The sequence below is a fragment of the Pongo abelii genome, chromosome 3 (assembly GCF_028885655.2).
Source record: "Pongo abelii isolate AG06213 chromosome 3, NHGRI_mPonAbe1-v2.0_pri, whole genome shotgun sequence".
NCBI lineage: Eukaryota > Metazoa > Chordata > Mammalia > Primates > Hominidae > Pongo > Pongo abelii.
The window spans coordinates 164,181,932-164,206,458 of NC_071988.2; the positions used below are offsets into that span (position 1 = coordinate 164,181,932).

The 24,527-nt window shown below is 36.2% G+C and overlaps 1 protein-coding gene across 9 annotated transcripts in view; it reads right to left on the reverse strand.

Annotated features, from left to right (window-relative positions):
- INPP4B (inositol polyphosphate-4-phosphatase type II B) overlaps positions 1-24,527 on the reverse strand; it is an 829,855-nt gene that overhangs the window by 187,152 nt on the left and 618,176 nt on the right.

Sequence of the window (24,527 nt, forward strand, 5' to 3'; positions counted from 1 at the left end):
AGTTCTTTCCTCCTCCATGAGTGAATCACAGGGAACTCCCAAGGGTGTGAGTTGAGAAAGAACCATCGGTGCAGTAGGACAGATGATAGGAGACTCTGGGACACCTCTTCATGATATATGGTCATACATTGTGGATCTGCTTGAGCTCAAATGTATGGAGCCAATTGATCCAATGTTCCAAATGTATCACTCCTATGTAACAATATATTATTTCTATGCCATACAGTGGGGTAAATCAATACCAAGTTCACAATGGGCAGCTCTAGTCACAGAGTTCCTTTGTGTCCCATCATCAAGGGTTCAGTTTCTACTAAAGCCCAGTATTACAAAGGGAGCTATTTTTCAAATGAGAAGTAGCTACCTGAGGCAGGAAGCACTAGTACATTCCAGAACTCTAAAGGTCTGTACCGACACTTTCCTATTTGCTTTTCCTAAAGAGTCCACATAGCAGAGTTGTTTCTCACCACAGACACTTTCAGCCCCATTGGCTCTCCTTTGTAACCCCAGGATTTGTAATACAGTCTGGATCTTCTGGGATGTCCTTCTCAAATGGGCCCCACTTGTCACATTCTGCTGTTTAACTCAATGGTTTAGCATATATTTATAAAGGGGTTGATTAGCGGCTGGTTAAGCACTAGACAAAAGGTCTTAATGATAGGTGAACCATAAATATAGTTCAAGGCACATCAATTCTTTTTTCTTTTTTCTTTTTTGAGATGGAGTCTCGCTCTGCTGCCAAGGCTGAAGTACAGTGGCGTGGTCTCAGCTCACTGCAACCTCCACCTCCCTGGTTCCAGTGATTCTCCTGCCACAGCCTCCCATGTAGCTGGGACTGCAGGCGCCTGCCATCACGCCTGGCTAATCTTTGTATTTTTAGTAGAGATGGGGTTTCACTGTGTTAGTTGGGCTGGACTTGAACTCCTGACCTCAGGTGATCCACCCGTCTCAGCCTCCCAAAGTGTTGGGATTACAGGCATGAGCCACCGTGCCCAGCCCAGCACATTAATTGTTTATTTGCATAGGTGAAAAAAGACCTTTATTGTGTATGTACACATATGTGTTATATTACTTATTTTCCTCATTATTTGTCATCGTACCACAATATGTTAGAGGTGTGGCAACCACATATGCCAGTTTATACCTGTTATTCCACTGTAATTATTAGTAGCTACTTTTATTCTCAAAATATGTATACTAGATTGTCTAAGTTATAGGATATCAGAGTTCGTATAAGCATCATAAACTCCCAGGATGCTACGGTTGGAAGGAAAGTCAGAGAATAACCTGAAACCTCTTGTTTCACAGATGGAGAAGCTAAGGTAAAAACTGCTTGTTTATCTCAGAGTCACTAGAATACCATAAAGCTTTTAGACTGTAATCTCCAAACCCACTGTTCCCTTACCTCATATTATTCTCCACTGTACAACAAAGAAACACAAGACAAACAGCAACAAAAATAAAAACAAACAGCAAACAAACAGAGTGTACTTAATTAATGTAGGTTGCGAGTGGGATTTGGAACCTGGGCTATTGATTTACAGAACTACATTTGTAAACTTTCATGTGCTTTAAAAACTAAACCTGAACAAAAGATAAATTATTATTTGGGATTTTTAACTCCTGAATATTTTAGTTTGAATGGCATGCCTACCAGTTACTACATGATAACTGAAATTTTCTAAAACATATTCAAGAGCATAATGGTGTCCAGCATTATAAGACCCAAAGATAACAGCACCCTGTGGTCCAGTCTCTGCATGTTGCTTCATTGATATAAGAAGCAATCTGCACTTCGGGAGGCCGAGGCGGGCAGATCACGAGGTCAGGAGATCGAAACAATCCTGGCTAACATGGTGAAACCTCGTCTCTACTAAAAATACAAAAAATTAGCCAGGCGTGGTGGTGGGCACCTGTAGTCCCAGCTACTTGGGAGGCTGAGGCAGGAGAATGGCATGAACTCGGGAGGCGGAGCTTGCAGTGAGCTGAGATTGCACCACTGCACTCCAACCTGGGCAACACAGCAAGACTTCATTTCAAAAAAAAAAAAAGAAGGAATCTGACACTAATGTTATAATTAAACAGTTGCATACCATTACAAAGCCTTTGGCATGAGTAGCAAAGGAGATTAGCTACATAAATGCATTTTTAATTCATAGAAAAATAGGTTTTAGAATACTCCTATCTGTAAACATTCTCATTTTACTCGCCGTCACAACAGCTTCTACTTTCGAAAGTTCTCTCTTTCAATCACCACTTTGCAACAACAACAAAATAATTCTTCCTGGAAAATCCAGCCACTTGCTAAACACATACAATCTCATGAATTCATTGCTTTACTCTCACTAGAGTTCTATCTCCAAAACAAATCTTCTAACCTGTCTCTAGCTTCTCCCAGTTCTCCAAGAGTCCAAGAAGTTGACGCAAGAAGTTAGGGAGAAAAGACTGAATAATAAAATATTAATAAGCCTAGGCCTCTTACACAGTAAACACTTCTTGGGACTTACTTCCATCTGCTCCATTTCCCTTTGCTGACTACAAAAATAAAAGGCAAATCATACAAAATAAATCTCCAAAGGAGATATATAATTGCTAAGGCCTATTCAGGAAACACCTAGTGATCTATAGATCCTGGCATTCCAACAGCAAAGTATGACATTCTTGATACTTGATGAAATATTCATACAGATCTCTGGAAATAACCTTATAAAGTACTTTTTGTCTATATGGCTCGTTTTGTCTTACTGTGTTTAAATATTTCAAAAACACATGCTTTTTATTTTCAGTAAAATTGCAAGTTCCTGGAAGTCATTATATACTCTGAACCTTCCACAATGTAGAACACCCTACTAATTATATGACATGTTTAAAACACAAGCTATTTAAAAACATGAAGAGAAAATGAGATTAAAAACCAAAACAAAACAACTCTGTGAAGAATAAAGAGAAATAATTAAGTACAGAGTGAATCATAGAAGAACTGGGAGAAAAGTAACCAAATGTGCTTTAATTTTGTTACATATAATGCATAAAATATTGGCAGGAATATTAAACAGATAAGTGTTTTTTAAACTTTATTCCTTATACCCCTGGGGCTGTTGTGGGTATAGGGACCCAGAAAGTGTTGGACAAATTAGGGCCAGTAAATGAATAGGCCTCAGGTTCTTTCCTTTACTGTACCCACCCAGTAGCTCCAATTATATCTCTTTAATTTACATTGGAATTCTGTGTACAATTCTGTTTGGAAAATAAACATTACTGGGGCAAAAAAAAAAAAAAAAAAAGAAGAAGAAGGCTTAAGATCACCAAAATAGAAAATTGTAGCTCTATTTAAAGCTTCTATTTAAAACATAGCATTAAAGCCCACTGATGATATATTCAAGGAGGGATTTCCAACATGGGGTAAATGTGCTTTGAGCCTGTGAGTGGCAGAGACTAGCTTTATTCATCTTTTTGTCCGACCACAGTCTCCTACCCATGGGAAGTATCCGAGATGGGCTTGTTGACTGAATAAATGAAGTTTGCTTGCAGATTGTTGTTCTTATATTTTCCTAAAATTTAGGATAAAGTCAAAATATAGACTAACCCTAAAGTATAGTGCTAAGCTCTGCCAAGTTTCAATGGAGAAATGAGACATGGTTCAGTCTTCTACCCTTGCATGATGTAGGTCTGTAATCCTAGATTAAGCAAGTCTTCCTTAGGGATAAAGATTTGAAAAATTTATCTTCATATGGCACTTCCTACTGTGATGGTTAATTGTACATATCAACTTGGTTGGGCCACAGGGTGCCCAGATATTTGGTCAACAGTATTCTGAGTGTTTCCATGAGGGGATTTTTGAGGGAGATTAACATTTGAATCGGTAGCCTCAATAAGGCCCACTGCCCTCTCTAATTTGGGTGGGACTAATTCAATCAGATGGAGGCCTGAATAGAATAAGAGGCTGACACTTCCCCCAACTAAGAGAGGATTCTCCTGCCTGACTGCCTTCAAACTGAGACTTTGCTTTTTTCCTGCCTTTGGACTCAGACTGACACACTGGACTGGAACTACACCATTGGCTCTATTGGGTCTCCAGCTAGCCTACTCACCCTGCAAATCTTGGGACTTGTCAGCTTGCATAATGATGTGAGCCAATTCTTTCTAATAAATTGTGTGTGTGTGTGTGTGTGTGTGTGTGTTCTATTCTGTTTCTCTATGGAACCCTGACCCATACGCTATGCTGGGATTCCATCACACTGATTTCTCTCTGCTTAGGGCATAAGCAGCTGAGAGGCAGGCCAGTTGGTGGTGGTGGGAGGGAGACGGAAGGAAATTATCTAGAATATAGTTTAGGCTCTTCCATGGGCTTTTATCCCTCCTACCACATTTTACAAATACTCTCCTGACTTGTTCAAAAGAAAAACAACTATAGCGATGTTGGACTTGTCTAAGGGACATGCACAAGAAATCTCTGTAGTTCTGAGGCCAACATTCTAGGTGCAAACACCTATGATATTGGAAGTGAGAACCAGAATTGGCAAACTTTAAAAATCAGGGTATATAAATTTAAAAATGTCAGAAATTATGGAAGGTAATTATTGTAATAACGAGTATCTGAAAATAATAGATAATTCATTTACAGAAAATTCGTAAGACAAAATAGTCTGATAAAAATGTATACACCAAAGGATGTAGCCCAGTATGAGAGATATAAAAGTGTTATTTGAGACCGTTATAATTTAAGTAAATAGAAATATTTTTCCACAATGAGCTCTATAATACCATTTTTAAAAATAAAAATAGCTGTAGAACTTAAATAAAGCCTTTTGGTAGTTACTACACAGTAAAACTACACATAGTATGCATGGGTAGAAAGTTTAACAGCCAAGATGCTTTCATTCATTAAACAAAATTAGACCTTAAATCAAACTTAAAAGAAGTCATAAAAAATTTATTCACTAGGAAAAAAATTAAATACTAAATAGTCAGTGAAGAATAGACTACATAAATGACTGGTAGGTGGCTTCAATTTCATAAAGTGGTTGGGTGACACCATAAAACTGAACCAAGTTCAACTGGATGTCAGGTTTCACAGTATATTCATCCTACAATTCAAAATGTCTGTGCTCTAACCCATACATGGATAAAAATTGCATCCATAAATCACAGGCCTATTTTTTAAAATACATTCTTATAAATGACAATGTGGTTAATGTTGCAAGCCATGAGCCACTGTTTCAGGGAAAAACAACTGAATATTCCAAGTGGTCGTTCACTCCAATTTTCACCTGAATGTAAAATAACTGCTTATTATACACAATAAAGCCTTAAGTTATATACAAAGACTGACAGTTGGAACGCAGTTATTACAGGATTTAGTTGCAATCACAAAATCTGTTTGTATCTGATAAACAGCCAGATTCTATAATTTAATTTTAGGTAACTGCATTAGAAAAAAATGAAGAACAATAAGTATGTCTTTTTCCAGACTAAGAATCTATTTGTTCTTGTTGATAAAGTTAAATTGGTATTTATTCACTTCTAAATAACATCTAGTTTACCCTTCATAGTTTGCTTTAAAGTTATGAAACATGGCCAGCATTTATGTTTTAGTATTTTAAAGCTTAGTGCTCCACTTATTGTCTAAAGCAATGGTAGGTGTACTGTGTGAAGGTTTCTCACAAATCCACCTATGTTCATTACATGCCTTTTCATTCTAGGTAGCCATGGAAATCATGAAATGTACTTAAAAGCTGTTAAAACAAGAAAGAGTGCTAGCATTCTCATCACATTTTAATAATTTGTGCCCATAATTTCAGAAATAGAGAACATTTCTGGATACCACCCCTTTAAATTCCTCTAACCCTGGACTTGGATGGAGGATGTTGTCCAGTTGCTTAGGTAGAAGGAATTCAGCAGGCTCTATTGGATATTCTATGTCAAATTTGTTTGGTTAGTAGACACCATAAGATTTTCCAGGTGTTATCCCTTTTGATAATCAAGGTTACTTTTGCATAGAAAAGATCCCTTCCTTTGATTTTATAACAATCCTCTGAGATCATTGCCCCACAGCTGCACCAAATAAAATAAAAAATTCAGTCATACTAGGTATATTTTAAATGTTCAGTAGCCACATGACTATCCTATAGGATGGTACAGTACAGAGCATTTCTATCATCACAGAATGTTCTTTTGGACAATATCACTCTAGACAAATGACTGAGAAGTAAAGTGACTTAGTTGATGCCACATTGCCAGTAAATGGTAGATTCAGGACATGTACTCAGGTCCTAGAAATTCAAATCCTGTTATCTTTTTTATTTAAATTCTTGGGGGAGTACAGCTTCTCCTACGAAAGTGTCTCTGAATAGAAGGACAAGATTAGAGGCTCCCACCTGAGGGACTCATCTGAATGTAACTTTCATATAGCTCAACTGAGCCAGCTCAAATATTTTCTTTGAATATGCATTGGACAGACAGTCTTGGCTATAGCGACTGCTGGAAAGCCAACCAACACAACAAAGTTTTTATTTTACTTTCTAGTTATTTAACAATTACTTATATAGTGCTTATTCTATGTCTGCTACTATTCTGAACACTTCACAAATATTCACTCATTTGCCATTCATAACAATTCATTGAAATAGGCACAATTATTATCATTCTCATTTTAGAAATGAGAAGTTAACCAGAGAAGTTAAGCGATCCACTCCTGGTCACCTACCTAGTGAGTGGCAGAGCTGACATTAAGTCCAGGCAGTTTAGCTTTGGAGCCTGTTTTAGTTTGCTAAGACTGCCATAAGAAAACATCATGGACTTGGCGGCTTAAACAACAGAAATTTATTTTCACAGAGTTCTAGGGGCTACAAGTCCGAGGTCAAGGTGTTAGCAGGTTTGGTTTCTTCTGCAACCCCTCTCGTTGGCTTGCCTATGACAACCTCTTCACTGTATTCACACTATGTCTTTCCTCTGTGTACATATACTCCCTGGTGTTTCCCTGCGTACCCGAATTTCCTCCTATATGAACATCAGTCAGATTGGATTAGAACCCACCCTAATGGCCTCTCTTTAACCTAATCACCTATTTAAAGACCCTGTCTCCAATATAGTCACATTCTGTAGTACTGGGGCTAGGGCTTCAACGTGTGAATTTGGCAGGGGCAAGGCACAATTCAGCCCAGAACAGAGCTCATGCTTTAAACTGCTATGCTGTGTGGACTCTCTATTAGAAATAGAACACAATCCGGCCGGGCATGGTGGCTCATGCCTGTAATCCCAGCACTTTGGGAGGCCGAGGTGAGCAGATAACAAGGTCAGGAGATGGAGACCATCCTGGCTAACATGGTGAAACCATGTCTCTACTAAAAAATACAAAAAATTAGCCAGGCGTGGTGGCAGGCGCCTGTAGTCCCAGCTACTTGGGAGACTGAGGCAGGAGAATGGCGTGAACCTGGGAGGCGGAGCTTGTAGTGAGCCAAGATTGCGCCACTGCACTCCAGCCTAGGTGATAGAGCAAGACTCTGTCTCAAAAAAAAAAAAAAAAAAAGAAAAGAAAAAGAAATATAGCACAATCCCTCTTCCACTAGAAACCTTAGCAGAGAACGTCTATCTTGACATTACCAATCTGAGGAAAACATAATACAAAACAAAACAAACCAAACACCAAATTTCTATCTTGCCCGCAAGGATTGAGTAGATAGTGTGATGCCAGACTTTTCATTTTTCACATTAAATTCCAATGGGCCTAAGAAAGGAGGCTTTTTTTGATGTTACTATAGTTCTTTTTAAATAAATTACAGATGCTGCAGCTATTTACCATAGTTCAGTCTTGACCAGTAGAACTCTTCATGATGTTGGAAATGTTCTATATCTGTGCTACCTAGTATGATAGGTACTAGCCACATGTAGCTGTTCAGTACTTGAAATGTAAGCAGGTGACTGAGAATCTGAATGTTTACTTTTATTTAATTTTTAAAAATTTAAATAAGTTTAAATAGCCACATGTGGCAAGTGACTATGGTATGGGATAGCTCAGTTCTAGATGATTCAACTAAGAGTCAATGAGGTCCTTTCCTTCTTAACCTTGTGCTTATCCACTATTTCTGTTCTTGTTTTTCTGTTTTGTTTTATTGAGATGGAGCCTCACTCTGTCACCCAGGCTGGAGTGCAATGGCACGATCTTGCCTCACTGCAACCTCCGCCTCACTGCAACCTCTGCCTCCTGGGCTCAAGCCATTCTCCTGGCTCAGCCTCCCAAGTAGCTGGGATTACAGGTGGGTGCCACCACACCCAGCTAATTTTTGTAGTTTTAGTAGAGACAGGGTTTCACCATGTTGGCCAGGCTGGTCTTGAACTCCTGGCCTCAGGTGATTCACCTGCCTAGGCCTCCCAAAGTGCTGGGATTATAGGCATGAGCCACCGTGCCCAGCCCTTACCCACTATTTCTTACACCAATGAATTATACTTATCTATTCAGTTATGCAGGCCAGAATGCTTGAGTCATCCTTGACACTCACCCTCTAAATGTAATCCATCACCAAGTTCTGTTGATTTAGTTCCTTACAAAAGCTGAAATTTATATACATGACTACCCTGATCTAAGCCACCATCATCATAAGCCTAGGCACCCATAGTATCTCCTAACTTGTTTTTCCCTCCACACTTTTCTCCCATTTTCTAAACGTAATCATGTTGCCCTGTGCTAACAATTTCAATTGTTCTTAGGGAAAATATATTATTGAGTACTTATTACATGTTAGGTATTGTGCTAAGTTCCAAGAATAATACAAATAACAAAATTGAGGAATTATTTTTATGTTGCTCAGCAGCTCCTAACTAATCTGAAGCCTGAGTATTACTCTGAAATCAGTGTCTCAGCTCCAAACACACCAGCTTTCTGGACAGACGGCATGCCCTGTCTGCTCTTCTGTCCACTGGGAATTCGTGGCATAGTATAGTCAGCATATCTATGAAGTGTGCTAGGTTTGTAAGCCAGAGGAGACTAAAATAAATCACAGACTCAGATTTGTATCTGAGACAGAACCAACTTTCAGCTGAAATGCAAAAGAACTATCATAGTAGCTCTGATACATTGTTTTACCATGTATATGGTTCTTTACATAAATGTTAATCATGGTTTCCACATTTTAAAGGCATATGAATCTGTGAACCAGATTTTTTTTATCAATAGTTTATTTTAAACCTCACAATAACCATGTGCATATAGTATTGAGTCTCTTTTTTTATAGTTGAGGAAATTGAAAATTAGAGAGGCTAGGTAAATTGGGCCATGTCATATAGCTATTAAGTGGCTTTGGGGCAGCCAGCTTTCAAACCCAGGACTGTTCCACACATACGTGCACATACACACACACACACACACCCTATAGTCCTAAGTGCTAGACTCTCTTGATCACTCAATTACTATAGCAGCTCTGCCAGACAGATGATAGTGGTACAACCAAAAAATAAAATAAAAATCAGGAAACTGAGAGATCAAATAATGTTCTGTAAATTTTAACTATGTGCCAAGTAGTAGATATATATTTTGAGTGAGGTTTATATTTATTCTCATTCTGTACTTTTGTCATTTCCATACACTTTTCCCTCCTCCATTCACTTGAAATACAAAAATCTTGGCACAATTGAAAAAAAAATGTGTTTCTGAATGAGTTTTGCCTTATTCTTTCCTGTGGGGATATTTTAATATCCAAATAGAAGAATAAAACACATATTTCTATCACCAGCTTGGTGATACTAAGTGCGCTACAGGACCTCTCATTAAGTGATACCAAGAATCCATAACACTGAACTTAATGACACACAGCATCTGCCCTCAATACTAGGAGCTGGTAGGGCAAACATACTTTACATGATGAATACCATACCACACGGTATTCTAATTGTGCATCAACATTGCATAAAGAAGAATGAACAGAAGAGATAATATTAATCAGGTATGAGTCAATGGTAGAGCCCTGATGTGATATTTTTAATGCATTTTTTTGGATCCTTAGTTCTTTGTTCTTAGAGAGAGCAAGCAAGAAAGACAAACAGAGAAAAAGACAGAAAACTACAAAAACATCTATGAAGTTTATTTGATATATATGAGATTAAACAGACTAGCTGCTCCTTATTGCTTTTCCCACAAATCAATGTTTCTTTAAAGTCAGTAAAGATTTTCACTGTGCATTTGTTTACCTAAGTATTCAAATGTCAACAGACATCCCAAAATGCATGTGCTTCAGCCATGCTAAAAAAAATCAAGACACAAGGTGAGGCTGGAGAAATAGCTAGATATAAAATCATGCCTACCTTGTAGGCCAAGTGAAGAGGAACCCTTGTCTGATGATAAATATATTTTGACAAAATACATAAATTAAATCTTAGAATGTCAAATCATGCTAAATGGAGAGTCTGGGTCACTATGTAATATAATTCTACTATTTTTTGCATAATGAAGATGTTTTTGATATAGAATTCACCTAAATAAATCTGAATTTGATTTGGAGTTTTTAATATATATTTTTAATATTTTTAAAAGGTATTCTTGAAATGCTATCATTTTGAAATAAAATGAACCATCGTTTAAATTATAGTCACAAAATGTTTTAAGATGTAGAATCAGAAAATAAATTATCTTCTGTCTCTCAGAATAGCTTTACTGCTTAGAAAACCAATTCTACATTATATGAAAACATTTAAGTAAACACAGAGAATGTGTCTCTTTAACATATTTCCTTGTGCAGCAACTAGGATTTCAAAGCTGGGATTTTAAAGACTCTTATCGGTCATCTTCTTCATACATAATAATATGAAACGATCAAAATATAGATTTAGGATATAGATACATACATAGATATATTTATCACTGTTCTAAAATATAGCTCTAAAATATAGACTACAGAATATCTGAAGTATTTAGTGCTAAACAAAATGTATATGTTTATCACTGAAAAAATATTTTATCACCATGAATCTAGTATACGTACAACATTCGCAAACTGTGATATCCAAGATAAGGCATGTGTATCCTCTCAAAGAACTGGCCCATAAAATGTTATATTTAAAGTTTATATGTCCCAAACTCGACTGTGTTTTTTATACTAAAGTGACGGTTAACATTAAGTGTCAACTTGACTGGATTGAAGGATGCAAAGTATTGTTTCTGGGTATATCTGGGTGTTTCTGGCTGTTACCAGAAGAGATAACATTTGAGTTTCTGGGCTGAGAGAGGAAGACTCACCCATAATGTGGGTGGGCACCATCCAATCGGCTGCCAAAGTGGCTAGAAAAGCAGGCAGAAGAAGGTGGAAGAAGCTACCGAGTTTCTGAGTCTTCCAGCCTTCATCTTTTTCCCTTGCTGGATGTTTCCTGCTCTCGAACATCAGACTTCAATTTCTTTGGTTTTTGACTCTTGGACTTACACCAGTGGTTTGCCAGAGACTCTCTGGCCTTTGGCCACAGGCTGAAGGCTGCACTATCATCTCCCCTACTTTTGAGGTTTTGGGGCTGGGACTGAGCCACTAAAGGCTTCCTTACTCCTCAATTTGCAGACGGCCTATTGTGGGACTTCACTTGTGATCATGTGAGTCAATTCTCCTTAATAAACTCCCTTTCATATATACATATTCCTATTAGTTCTGTCCCTCTAGAGAACCCTAATATACACACAAATATATATATGTATAAGTATATATATAAATATATATATATATATATTATGCAATTTAAGAAAGGCTTTAAGTTCATTGTTTGGAATATTCGTATCCTTTCCTCTAAAGTCCTTGTATTATATACTAGAAAGATCCTCCCACCTCACTTCTCATTTATTGAATTAATGATGAAAATTGTATATAGGAATGAAAGGGGGCAGGAGAAAAGGAGAAAAAAATATGACGTAGATCAAATTAATTTTCTCCTGGGAACTTTTATTGGTTATGAGGTTCATTTCCACTGAAATATTTCTAGGTGTTACTTGAAAACATTTTGTGCTCATGATAGGTTTTCTAACACTATTTTAGGCCTAGGAATTTATACTTTTTTGATAAAGCCAGTATTTTGTGGCTACCACGGTCTCTCATCTGAACATATAAAGGCGCACACGATATAACAAAACATTTGTAGCTGTCATGGAGTTTAAGTTATACATGTCCCATCATTTTATCTAGTAACTAACATATTTCAATGTAGGCTGAGCACAGCAAACCTTTGAAATAGTACAAAATTTGAAGAAAATACTCAACATAAACAAAATATATGGCAACATTAAAACATACTGTAAAAGTTTTACTGGTGGTAGTTTGGCAAGACCTACATAACTTGTCTGCACTCAACCCAAGCTTGAAGGACTATAAAGTTTGAAGCACCAATTATACAAACAAACACACTCACATATAAGTACACACACACACACACACAGACCTTAAATACACATAGGATCTCTATGCTGTTTTCAACATGTTGCTCTCTTCCTTTCACCATAATTACTCCACAATAAACCAGCTGTCATTTCTCCCATTTCTCAATTATGCTAGATCAAAGAGGTTGTTTTTTGACAGTTAGTCCCTTACATATCATGATTATGGAATAATTTATTAAACTTCTCAAAAAGAAGATGTTATATTCAGTGCTTTAGAGCTAATATTATTTGCCCACTCTTCCCTTCCTAAAAGATAATTCCAATATAATTCTTAAGAGGTTAAATATCAAAGCTGTCTCCAGAAAACTCCTACTGTAAATCTGCATTTTATAACATTTTCAATCAGATTTTGTGCGCCTGCAACATGAGTCATGAATTCTAATGAAAAGAGTAAAGTTGTAGACAGAAAAACCATTAGTAGATGGTTGCATTATTATAGGAAAGAAACGATGTAGTGTAATATGAGTATGGGGAACAGCAGATATAAAAATTAAATGGGCTTGGGATAAATTGTGGAATTAGAATAAGAAATTGATCAAGTAGAATGTGGTTACATGTAGTTAAATAAAAACAAAAGGACATGTTCTACACTCCTACACTCAACTGTTGGGTAGGCAGAGGGTAGTATTATGAACTGAGATACGAACTAATTGAAGAAGAATGAATTTGAAAGGAAAGAGGTAAGTTAAGCTTTAGACAGGTTGAGTTGGAGCTAACTGCAAGACAAACAGAAACATTCAGCAGGTGGTTCTGTAGTGGTATCTAGAGCTCAGAATACAAGTGAGAGTTGGAGGATTTAGAAAACAATAGCATGTAGGTAATGATGAACTCCATGGCAGTGGATACAACTGATTACAAAGGGCAAATGGAGTGGGAGAGCTGGGATACTTAGAACCAAGCATAAAGAAACACCAGTCTGTAAGGGATGGATAGAAAAAGAAGAGTCTACTCTGGAGACACAGAACGCATAGCAAGGGAGGTCATCTTACTACCAGGAGAATGCACAGCCACAGCATCTGATGGAAGATTGTTTCCAAGAAGCAGTTGAATGCTGCTGGGATGCCAAAAATATGAGGGGTATGGAGTGCACACTGGATTTAATGATAAAGCTGTCATTGCACGATTTTTATCATACAGCCCTTTTAACTTCTGACAGTATAAGTAACAAAAAAAGAGATGAAGAAAGAACGTTAAAAATATAATTGATAATTTCAAGTTAATGAGTTATTATAGCTTTTTACATCTCAGATATAGAATGCAATATATTTTAATGTATTCATGAAAAATTTGAAAAAATTAGGCCAGGCATGGTAACTCACACCTGTTATCCCAGCACTTTGGGAGGTCAAGGCAGGTGGATCACTTGAGGTCAGGAGTTCGAGACCAGCCTGGTCAACATGATGAAACCTTGTCTCCACTAAAACAAAAATTAGCTGGGTGTGGTGGTGGGCACCTGTAATCCCAACTACCTGGGAGGCTGAGGCAGGAGAATTGCTTGAACCCAGGAGGCAGAGGTTGCAGTGAGCCAAGATCACACCACTACACTCTAGCCTGGGCAACAGAGGGAGACTACCTCAAAAAGAAAAAAAAAAATTAAATAGTATGTTTCAAGAAAAACTAAATAGGAAAACAGAATATACTTAAAAATTTTAAACCAAGGGTAAAAACAAAATTTCTAACATCTTCAAAAAGAAAATTTTCTGAATAACATTTGGTCAAGGATGGAATAAAACCAAAATTAAAGACTTTCAAAAATACTAAAAATGGAAACATGCACGTCAAGGTTTGTGTATGTGATCTAAGATCTGCTCATCACAATTTTTTTTTATCACATAGTTTTTAAATAGTTTCTTCATTTAAACAGACAGAATAGAAATAAAAGCAGCATGCAGTCCATGCAGGAAGTCTGTATTTTAAAAAAGAATAAAGATAATAAAGATAAAAAGAAATAATTAAGACAACAGGAAATGTGGAATTGATAAATCTATAAGAATTTTTTTATCCATGTCCCTACAAAGGACATGAACTCATCATTTTTATGGCTGCATAGTATTCCATGGTGTATATGTGCCACATTTTCTTAATCCAGTCTATCATTGTTGGACATTTGGGTTGGTTCCAAGTCTTTGCTATTGTGAATAATGCCTCAATAAACATACGTGTGCATGTGTCTTTACTCAGTAAACTGTCGCAAGAACAAAAAACCAAACACCGCATATTCTCACTCATAGGTGGGAATTGAACAATGAGAACACATGGACACAGGAAGGGGAACATCACCCTCTGGGGACTGTTCTGGGGTGGGGGGAGGGGGGAGGGATAGCATTGGGAGGTATACCTAATGCTAGATGACGAGTTAGTGGGTGCAGCGCACCAGCATGGCACATGTATACATATGTAACTAACCTGCACATTGCGCACATACCCTAAAACCTTAAGTATAATAATAAATAAATAAATAAATAAATAAAAGAATTTTTTTAAAAGATCAATACAAATCAAATATATTACTTTTTTAAAAAAATGCAAAATCTATAGGAACAAAACTATAAAAGCACATTGTATGTAGAAAAGAAGTCTTGAGCAGACCATATACTTAAATGTAAAAAATGAATATCCAAAGCTATCAGTTCTTTTAAAAGGAATTTTGTTGTTGTTGTCACTGTTTACTTTTCTTAATTACTTTGGTGAAGACAGTGAGGAGATATAAAAAGTTGGCAGTATTATAAGGAGGTGAGAAAGAAATGAAAATGCACTAAATGACATCTACTTTTACAACATGCTAACTAATAAATTCCAAATAACTAACATGTTTACTGTTTAATATTGAACTGATCTCAGAATAAAGTTAAACTTTCTAAGTACAATAGAAAAAATACACATGCAATTTTATAATAAAAATAAAATTTTAAATATACAATTAGAGATAATATTTGAAAAATATATATCATGAAATATATACTGAATATATACTAAATATATAAGTAGCTCTTGTAAATCAAAAGGAAAAATGGGAATATCCCAGTTTCCACATAAGCATTTATGTGTATTTGTGTGGTTATTTGTAATAAATATATAGATAAATGTTCAACCACACAGGTAATCAAACACTATAATTTTAAAAAGTAATAAGAGTTTAAGTTTTGCCTATGTAATTGATGGAGGTAAAATTGATGCAAACTTTTTGGAGGCAAGCTGAAATATAAAACCAAGGCCCTAAAATACATACACACTTTGTCTCAGTAATTTCACTTATTGTATTTAAACCTAGAGAATACTGATGTACATGAATATGTATTTATAAGGTTTTCTACATTTAAATTATTTATATAATATGTATAATATATATTGATGTATAATATAAATTTAAGCAACAATTTATATTTCCCTTATGGAGCAGTTCTATGACAGAACATCATATAACCATTACAAATCACACTGTAGGGAACCATTTGTGAAGGATGTCAAAATATACATGATACACGGGGAAAAATAGTTATAAAATGAAGCATAGTGTGATTTTCAATAAAGTATTTAGATTCCTATATAGAATATACAGCACTATTAATACATGAACTATACAAGGCTTTGACAATGGTGCCTTATTCAAGATGATAGATAAGCCATTTGTGGTACTGATAGTGGAAGGTGGTAGGTAGATGAATACACCCTGCTTCCCACATGGCCGGTGAATGGTGTATAAGAAATCTAAAAGATTATACACATCCCATTGAGGGCTTACGGAAGTCCTGAAAATGTCAATGTTTTGATAGAGGCATATGATCAGGACCAAGCAACTCTCAAGTGCAGGCACCTCAAGATCAGATGCAAGGAAGTACCAATAGAGATGCCAGAATATCACTCAAAAGCCAGATGAAGCTAATGCATCTCCATGATTATCGGTCATCCCATAATAGAAACCCCTAGGCATCCAAAGGATACTACAAGGAATCGAGAATCCCTCTGTTACTGATGCTATGAAGACATAGTAAGCCGACCTCATTTACCCGTATATTTTTTGGGGGATAGGGAAGAAGGAAAGTAAAATTCTAAATTACTGCTAATTTTTCTAAAAAGATAGAGTCATCCAAACTTTCCAAACCAAGCCTGAGGGGAAGCTAAATTTTGAATAGACTTTGATATTTAGATGGAAAGTAAGCTATTTAAACTAGAAGAAACCAAGGTACCACTAACTGGCAAGTCTAAATAGCCTAGGCTACTTGTAAGGGTTCGTGTATTCATTTTATTTTTCTGTGAAACAAATTACTACTCTAAATCCATCACCAAGCGATAACCATTGTTCATATGTTAGTATACTTCCTTCTAGTCTTTTTAATGTATTAAATTAAAATATTTTTAACTGATTAGTAGCCTACAGTTTTATTTAACATTATACAAAGAATCACAGATGTATGGCTAACATAACTCAGATGTGCAGGAAAAATTAAGGATGATAACAGAGAGTGATGGTCACAGGAAACAAACCTCTCTCTACCACAGTGAGGCTCATGAAGATGACAGTAGATGTAGAAAATAAAAACAAGGCTGGGAGCGGTGGCTCACATCTGTAATCCCAGCACTTTGGGAGGCTGAGGCAGGCAGGTCACCTGAGGTAGAGAGTTCGAGAACAGCCTGGCCAACATGGAGAAACTCCGTGTCCACTAAAAATACAAAATTATCCGCACGTGGTGGCGCATGCCTGTAATTCTGGCTACTTGGAGGTTGAGGTAGGAGAAACACTTGAACCCAGGAGGCGAGGTTTTGGTGAGCCGAGATCACACCATTGCACTCCAGCCTGGGCAAGAGTAGTGAAACTCCACCTCAAAAAAAAAAAAAAGAAAAAAAAAATTGCCTTCCTTGGTGTGGATTTGAAGTGATTTTATCTTTTCTCTTTTATAAGTTTTCTGTATTTTTACTGTTTCGCATAGTGAGCATGTATTATTTTCATGGCAAAAACTCAATATATATTTTATATATCTGTAACTGTGGCTGCAGGAGCAAAGAATCAGAAAATTACTAAGCCCCCATATGAGCCTTTCTTCACAGCAGTAAACAACTTGAGTGATATCTAACATTTCCTCCTTGTGAATTTTTTGGAACTAAACCATAATATTAAAAAAGTATAGTGTTATGAGAACACTTCACTGCCAATTCAAAAACTGCTATGTTTCAAACTTGAATTCAGAAGGTGTTAATGCTTAAGCCAATCGAAGGGAGCCCCCAAAGGATTTAAAGTCTATCACAGCCCTGAGACTTTGTGTACGTACCATCTCAAATTTAATAAAAACAGTTCATGTTGAGTCCAAATGTCACACTAACTGTGAGACTAAGAGACTAATAGCAAGAGTGTTTTTAGATGGCAGCTGCAGGCAAGACAGACACTATGTGCAAGTGATGCAAAAGTAGTTGCTGCGCCGTTATGTCCCTGCCAACGACATTTCCACTCAATGTCAGGATTGGCTGCAAAGAATAACTTCCTCCATTCTCCTCAATTTTACATATGTGTATGCTTTACACAAATAAGCAAACAGTGCACATATACGTGATTTCTGCAAACAAGACTCACACGGACTTACGCTTTCAGGTATACACCAACTTCAGATGTGTGAAAGTTAATAATATACTTTAATGTTATGAGTGGGATTTCATTCTCGCTGATTTAAAAACACTATGAAACCACTAATAATACCTTGTTTTTAATATATAGTTTGACTATATATTTAGACATTTCTATATAACATTTTCTTAATTCTATTCCTTTGCTATTTTCCTTCACAAGTAAATCTACAGTAAAAATTCAAGAAATCTTTATCTGTGAGTTGAAAAAATTGATATCAATCATAGCAGCCTTTTAAATTCTCCATTTTCCACTCCCTTGGAAAAGTAGAGACCGTTATGTAAGAAAATATTCAAATAATTGTCTAAACACTTCTATAGAGAGATGGCAACACTCCAACTCACAATTGTTTATTCATCAGCTTATACATAAATGTTTCAAATCGGGATTAAAAAAAGAGGTAAAGGGTCAAGTTATTATAAAAAAAGTATAGGATTTAAAAAATCCTGACTTCATAGAAGTCAAGGATTGACTATGGTTACAAATTCATCATCTTGGTAATTAAAAAGGCAGGCCTGCTTTTGTCAATAAAGTTTTATTGAAACAGCTACAATTAATCATGCAAATATTGTCTATGAGTGCTTTTGTATTACAATGGCAGAGCTAAGTAGTAAGGACAGAGATCACATGCCTTTCAAAGACAAAAATATTTATTATCTTGCCCTTTAAGAAAAAGTTTTTGCTTACCCCTCATGTAGGGCATGAATGAGTTCATATTGTATTTACTAATTTTTTGTTAAAAATCATATATTTTACATATATATTTATTGTGTTTTACTGTTCTTGGCTTTATTGCTCTTCACAGATACTGCGTTTTTTTGCTTGTTTGTTTTTACAAATTGAAGATTGGTGGCAATCCTTCGTGAAGATCTACCAGCTCCATTTTTCCAACAGCATGTGCTTACTTCCTGTCTCTGTGTCACATTTTAGAACTGTTGCAATGTTTTCAATGTTTCATTATTATATCAGTCAGGGTGACCTGTGATCAGTGATCTTTGATATTACTATTGTAATTGTTTTGGAGTGCCATGAACCACACCCAAAAGACGGTGAACTTAGTCAATACATGTTGTGTGTTCAGACTGTTACAACTGATCAGACATTCCACCATCTGCCTCCCTCTTCTCCTTGGGCTTCACTATTCCATGAAACACAAAAATATAAAAGTTAGGCCAACCTATAACCCTACAATGGCCTCTTGGTGTTAACAAAAAAGAGTTACATGTCTCTCACTTTAAATCAAAAGCTAGAAATGATTAAAGTGAGGAAGGCATGTCAAAAGTCAAGAAAGGCTGAAAGTTAGGCCTCTTTTGCCAAACAGCCAAGTTGTAAATGCAAATAAAAAGTTTTTGAAGGAAATTAAAATTGCTACCCAGTGAATACACAAATAATAAGAAAGCTAAACAGCCTTATTGCTGATGTGGATAAAGTTTGAGTTTTCTGGATAGAAGATCAAACCAGCCACAACATTCCCTTAAGCCAAATTCTAATCCAGAGCAAAGTCCTAACTCTCTTCAATTCTATAAAGGCTGAGAGAGGTGAGTAAGCCTAAGAAGAAAATTTGAAGCTGACAGACATTGGTTCATGTACTTTAAGGAAAGAAGCCCTCCTCATAACATAAAAGTACAAGGTGAAGCAGCAAGTGCTGATGGAGGATCTGCAGCAAGTTATCCAGAAGATCTAGCTAAGATCATTGATGACAGTGGCTATCATTGATGAATGTGGTCTGAAACTGAATGCACAATATCTCTCAGGTATGTATGTGTGTGTGTCTGTATGTGTGTGTGTGTGTGTGTGTGTGTGTATGTGTATTCCCACAGGTCCTATACAGAGCAATATATGAAAGGGACTTAGACACAGTTTGTATCTAGTACTCGTTGGTTTACTGCTCTTCACCAAAAAAGTTACAATTTAGTTAATATTTATGTTAAAATTTCAGAAAATAGTTATTTTGTTTCCTTAGCTGTGTAAATGACTATAACATAAAGTTTCTCAGGCAATACTTTTGTCTTTATGGAGAAAAAAAACAAGCAAAGTTTTTGCTTAGTTTGGATTTTCCAGTTTGGAAATCCAGTTTGGATTTTTAACATAAATATTAACTAAATTGTAACTTTTTTGGTGAAGAGCAGTAAACCAATGAGTAGCAGATACAAACTGTGTCTAATTCCCTTTCATATATTGCTCTGTATAGGACCTGTGGGAATACACATACACACACACACACACACACACACACAGACACACACACATGCATACCTGAGAGATATTGTGCAATCAGTTTCAGACCACATTCATCAATGATAGCCACTGTCATCAATGATCTTAGCTAGATCTTCTGGATAACTTGCTGCAGATCCTCCATCAGCACTTGTTGCTTCACCTTGTACTTTTATGTTATGAGGAGGGCTTCTTTCCTTAAAGTTCATGAATCAATGTCTGTCAGCTTCAAATTTTCCAGTTTGGATTTCCAAGCATATAAATGAATGGTTTGCACTCTTTGCAACTATTGGAGCATAATGGTACTAAAGCACCTGTCATTTTCATTAAACAAGGTAAGAGTCTATCTGAATTGTGAGACTGGGAGGGAAGTTGGTACAAATAAAACACTTTCTGGGATCTGAGTAGAAGTAGTGGAAGAGCAGCTGAGAAAAAACTTCAGAGTAAAGCTTTGCCCTGGAGATTACACCAAGAAGAATGCTTCAGGTTCTTTTACAGGACAATTTCCCATTCTTAACATGCCTAATTTAATTCTTACATTATGGTATATTAATTTTATATCATAATATACTTTAATTTTTATATTATATTACAAATGTAATTCTTAAACTATTTTCTCAGTTGGATAGGATATATCTTCAAGTAGGATTTTCAAGAATGTTTTGTGCGTAATGGTTTCTGAGCTCTTGCATATGCAAGTACATCGGCTTCATCCATAAAAAATTTATAACCTAACCCTATATAATAATGTAAAACCACTGCCTTTTTCTCTCAGAAATCAGTAGATACTGTTCCATTGGGTTCTACAGGGAAGTCTAATGCTAGCCTGATTTTAGCATGTAAAAGAAAAAACAAAACTGTAGACTCAGTAATCTTTTTAATGCTTTTTATCAAGTTTTTGCACTAACTGTTCTTCCCCAAGAACACTTAAAATTATTTAGCTATGTCCAGCTCTTTGTCTTGCACATCTAACACCTTTTCTCTCATCCATTTGAACTTTTTTTCACCTTTCTTTAGCATTTAGGAAGAGCGTATTGTGTTTGTCTTCCACATTACAGACATGATTTCTTAGTGTTAAATCTTTTTCTGCTGGCTCTGTGGATTTAATGTGGCCACTGCATTTTAAAATTTCATTATTTAGTGCATTACACTCTTCTTCATGACCTTTTTTCTTTAGATGGTTCTCTTTGTATAGATTTCTTATTCTGTTTTACAATAACTATATCTTCTTACACTCTACTGAGACAGCTGGCCAATTTTCCTACAAGCTTTTCCTGTTTCCCCTTTGAGTCTCCAGGATGAATTTTAAAAATCTCCTTTTCGTTATAAAATGTTAAATATTAATTGTTGAATTTTTAAATAAATTCTAATGATAGGAGATTTATACAGAAAAGGTATTGGAGAAAGCCAAATCTATACAGCCTGGTCATCATAGACCCTGGTGAATTTTTGGAATCTATCAGGCTTTCATATCTTTTGTTTTTGTAGAATTAAAATGTAATTTTCTTCTTTGAACAACTCCAGTTTCTAATTTTATCTCTGGCAATGGAACTTCATATTGGGAGGCAGTGTTTATTTGTCTTTCCCAAAACTGCCCACCAGCCCCTTCCATGTGTTAGCAAATGTTTTGATGTGAAGCATATGGAAATAACAAAAGAGACACAGAGAAAGTCAAAAAGAGAAGAAGGTAGGTGGATAATACTTTGATGTGTTAAAATAACAACAGTAATGACAGTGGCTATGCCTACAAAAATTCAATAGCTTATTAGTTTCTTTCTCCCAAATCCCTACTCATTCTTTCTCCCTTGATTTGCTATCATTGAATGGAGACAGAGGAGTATTAGTGAAAATAGAGGTGGACTTTGAAGATAGCACTGTGAAGGACTCAAAAGTAGCAGACAAGCAGTAGAAAGACAGCGGCTCATCTTTTAAGAGGTTTCCAAACTGAAGACCGAAGACAGGGGCACAAGACGGAGTCTTTATCTTTAGTCTTTCGTTTCCTAGCTTGTTGAATTTTTAAATGAAGTGGTGTTAATGATCCATCAACTAAGATTTTCAACCCAAAAATATTAGGCTAAAATTAGTTATTATGTTAAATACTATATATAGTATAATAATATATTATGTTAAAGAATATATGTTAATGAATTTCAGTGTTTTATGACATGTCATTATTTACTTATTTTTTTGAAACAGAGTCTCGCTCTGTCGCCCAGGCTGGAGTGCAGTGGCGCGATCTCGGCTCACTGCAAGCTCCGCCTCCCGGGTTCACACCATTCTCCCGCCTCAGCCTGCCGAGTAGCTGGGACTACAGGTGCCCGCCACCACGCCTGGATAATTTTGTTTTTGTATTTTTAGCAGAGATGAAGTTTCACCGTGTTAGCCAGGATGGTCTTGATCCCCTGACCTCGTGATCCACCTGCCTTGGCCTCCCAAAGTGCTGGGATTACAGGCGTGAGCCACCGCGCCCGGCCGACATGTCATTATTTTATATTGTCTTCACAGACACTTTATTTCATTTATCTTATTTTTTATTGCTATATCATAGTTGTATATATTTTGGGGGTACATGTGATATTTTGATACTTGTATATGATGTGTAAGTCAGAGTAACTAGGATATTCATCACCTCAAAAATTCATCTTTTCTTTGTGTGGTGAACATCACAATTCTTCTAAGTATTTGGAATTATAGAATAAATTATTGTTAACTGTAAATAGAAATTTAGTTTTGGCTACACTAGATGTAGCTATTCTGGAGCCATTTAAAGGGTAAGCCCTAGTCCTAAATTCTTAAGTCTGCTTCATCTGGCAGCTCCTCTTCTGTGTTTCTCAGGTCCTGCCTGGAATCTCATGCTTGTCTACTTAGAGTCTTTCTTTATTCTACATAACTCCTGTGAGGACTAGCTACTGTCTTCAACCCTTCAGGATAAAACGGTGATCATTACATGGCTCTAGTAAGAGTGGGTCTTGGTGTCCAGTGGTCTAGAACGCAACCATGTTGAGCATAATGACTGTTATATGACTTCCAAAATCCAAACTCCTTGTGCTTCTACTGTAATACATAAGCTTGCTTTATCCTTCCAGGTAATGTGTTTTGTCTATTGTCTACTGCCTAATAGTATTAGGTAGGGATAATGTTGAAAACCCACTTCAGGATAACTTGGCTTCTTAACTTCTTCTTGCAGTTGGCTCTTATGCAGTGTGCTTAGATTCCTGAACATGTCATAGCTTCTCTTTGCCTGAGTCAATACACATTGTCTGATTTCTCTGGCTTTATTATCCTCATTCTGCTACTCTCAAATATTCACCTTTCTGTCTCATTTTTAGCCTTTATTTCCCCAGATGCAGATCATATTTTAATAATCCAGTTTCCTGTCTAATTTCCCTGAAATTGGGATTCTGTTTTCATATTTCTGCAGTCATGCCTACCCTAACCAATTTTGTTAATAGTTGCCAATTTGACCTGCCCTGTCTATGGTGTCCTCACTGGCTTAGGTCAATATGGAATCCCTGGGGGCTTCAGAGTCTACCAAAAGAGTAAAATACTATTAAATAACTATGTGTACTAATGTGAGCATAAGGCAGGAACCCAATTGCTAGAAATTTCACACTCTGCTGTAGATTTCAGCAATTATAAAGTGTTAACACTTTAAAAGTTGCTAATTTAATGGGATTTAGAAGCTTAACAGTATTTTATATAAGGTAGCATTCAGCATTTTTAATGTTATTACAGGTTTGTTTAAAAGGCAGAGAAGCAAATTGATTAGTCATGGTCCAGAGACACTTTTGTCAACCAATCAGCTCTCAAATCCTTCTACCTTATTATAGCAACTGATTTAATTTTGTTGTACAATACTGTCCATTAGCATAGCATGTTTTATTCAGTCATCTCCAGTAGTTTTTAGACTAACAGATTTCTGAAAGTCTTGCTACAAATGAGAAGTCCAAAGGAGAGTCAAATAGGAATTACTTCCAGAAACAGCAACCATAAGCAGTTGAGGAAAACACACAAGAATTATTACAAGATCAAAGCTCAAATTATTGGCCAGATACCAAGGTATCCACAGAAATATAGCTCAAACCACAAATGAAAGTAATATATGTAATGTTAAATTTTCTAGTAGCCATATTTTAAAAGTTTAAATAAAAAAGCAGGTGAGGTTAACTTTAATAATATATTTTATATAACCCCAATATATCCAAGTTAACATTTTGTTATTAAATCATCTGCAAGTGTGGCTAAGAATTAAAGACCTGGTGTGTATCTCACACTGATAGAACATTTCATTTT